Here is a 3,113-nt window from a genome sequence, read left to right on the forward strand (position 1 = left end):
AAATATGAATTAAAATAAGAAACCCCTAAAATCTAAATTATACAAGACAAAAAAAAATCAAATTTACCATTAATTCACTAAATAAATTATAAAATTAGCAATTAAAATGCAAAACCCCTAAAATTTAAATTATACTTGAAAAAAATATGATATAACATGTATTCACTAAATATATTACAAAATTAGCAATTAGAATACAAAACTCTTAAAATCTAAATCATTCATGAAAAAAAAATTAGCAAACATTCATTCAATAAATAACAAAAATAATAATTAAAATATAAAACCCCTAAAATCTAAATTATACAAGAGAAAAAAAAATCAAATTTACCATTAATTCACTAAATAAATTATAAAATTAGCAATTAAAATGCAAAACCCCTAAAATTTAAATTATACTTGAAAAAAATATGATATAACATGTATTCACTAAATATATTACAAAATTAGCAATTAGAATACAAAACTCTTAAAATCTAAACCATTCATGAAAAAAAAAATTAGCAAACATTCATTCAATAAATAACAAAAATAATAATTAAAATATAAAACCCATAAAATCTAAATCATACATTAAAAAAATTTGAATTTAACATGATTTCAGTCAAGAAATTTAAAAACTATAGATTAAAATACAAAACCCCTAAAGTCTAAATCATACTTAAAAAAATTAGATTTGGCATGCATTCACTTAATAAATAACAAAAAATATAGATTAAAATGTAAAAACCTTAAAATTTAAATCATTCATGAGAAAAAAATTGGATTTATCATGCATTCACTTAGGAAATTATAAAAATATGAATTAAAATATAAAACCCCTAAAATCTAAATCATACTTGAAAAAAAAATCAAATTTAGCATGCATTCACTTAATAAATAACAAAAATATGGATTAAAATGCAAAACCCTTAAAATCTAAATCATACATAAGAAAAAAAAATAAGATTTACTATGCATTCACTAAATAAATTATAAAATTAGTAATTAAAATAAAAAACTCTTAAAATCTAAATCATACTTGAAAATAAATATAAAATATTATAAAATTAATAATTAGAATATAAAACCCCTAAAATCTAAATCATATATGAAAAAAACTGAGATTTAGCATGCATTTATCCAATAAATAATAGAAATTAAAATTAAAAGTAAAATTAAAATTAAAATTAAAATATAAACCCTTAAAATCTAAATCATATATGAAAAAATTAGATTTAAGATGCTTTCACTCAAGAAATTACAAAAATATAGATTAAAATATAAAACTCGTAAAATCTAAATCAAATTTCGTATGCATTCACTCAATAAATAACAAAAATATGGATCAAAATGCAAAATCCCTAAAATCTAAATCATACATAAGAAAAAATGAGATTTAGCATGCATTTATTTAAGAAATTATAAAAATAATAATTAAAATGCAAAACACTTAAAATCTAAATCATGCTTGAAAAAAAATTAGATTTAGCATGAATTCACTCAATAAATAACAAAAAAATAGATTAGAATGCAAAACCTTTAAAATCTAAATTATACATAAAAAATAAGATTTAACATGCATTCACTCAAGAAATTATAAAATTAAAAATTAAAATGCAAAACTCGTAAAATCTAAATCATATTTAAAAAAATTTGAATTTAGCATGCATTCACTCAATAAATAACAAACATATGGATTAAAATGCAAAACTCCAAAAATCTAAATTATACACAAGAAAAAAATCTGATTTCACATGTATTTACTCAAAAAATTATAAAATTAGTAATTAAAATGTAAAACTCTTGAAATCTAAATCATACTTGAAAAAAAACAGATTTAGCATGTATTTACTAAATATCTTGGTTGATGCGGTGGTGACAGATGATCGAACAAAGCGGGTAATACATGGTGACAGTGATGGTCAGTAAACACAGAGGGAAGGAGAGAGAAAGAGGGAGAGAGAGAACACAAAGAGATGGAGAAAAGGAGAGAGCGTCGATCAGTGAACACAAAGAGAGAGAAGGAGAGAGAACATAGACAGAGGGAGAGAGCATCGACCAGCAATGGTGGGAGAGAGAGAGAGAGAGAGAGCTGACAGTGGCTGCCGGCCGAGAGTGAGAGAGAGAGAGAGGGTGGTGGTGGTCACCGATGAACATAGAGAGCTTGCGCAAAACATGATTTTTTTTAAATTCATGTTTTTTTATTGGTGCACTTTATTTGTGTGCCAAAAAAAAACATTTTTTACTGGCGCTAAACAAAATAGTGCCAGTGAAAGATGAGGAGCCCGCCAAAAGAAAAAAGTTGTTATTTTTTAAATGTCAAATTACTAGCACACTTTTTTAAATGTCAGGTTTTTCTTGTAGTGACACTTTTAATATGCTGCTGCACTTGGTCACACTCCATCATTGCTTGAGGCCATAGTTGACTGGCTGTAACCCAAAGATAAAGGGTGATAAGGTGCAGCAGCACCCTAGAAGTGTGCAATCACATCCTCCCTGTGATTCAAACGATAAAGCTGAACTCCTTTTTTGGAACTTATAGTGGCAGGTTGTTTTGACCAAATCTGGCCTCATGGCATGGTTAAAATAGTAGGAATTAAAATAGTTTTTCAACCTAAACATATATTTTTTAGAGGTTTTGGCAATTCTCTTAAAATGTAAGATATACATCAGAAAAATAGGATCCAAAGGTCAGTTTCTACTAAAGTTGGTATGAAGATAACATTTGAAGGGTCACATGTAAAAAAAAAACTTGAAAAAATAAAAATAAACATTTTTCAATGAAAGTTGCTTACCCATGCTTGTAGCCAATATTACCCCCCTTACACACACATATATATATATATATATATATATATATCCATTGCGAATTCAAACTGTTTTCTTGCGCGGTTTCTTTGTAACATTGTTAAAATATCTATCTTGACTTTGTGGTGCGTGATGAACATTGCTAGCATCGACGCATGCATGTTTGCACACGCTCACTCGTGTGCACTTACCAAATTCAAAGTATGCGATACTCAACCTTTTAATGCATATCAGTCTTCAAAACAACTGACTTGAAAGCATAAATAGATTATTTAAAAAAAAAAAGACTACAAGAATTAATTATCCAATACAACCAACAAAAA

This window comes from Nuphar pumila, chromosome 5 (assembly GCF_984573655.1).
Source record: "Nuphar pumila chromosome 5, dmNupPumi1.hap1.1, whole genome shotgun sequence".
NCBI lineage: Eukaryota > Viridiplantae > Streptophyta > Magnoliopsida > Nymphaeales > Nymphaeaceae > Nuphar > Nuphar pumila.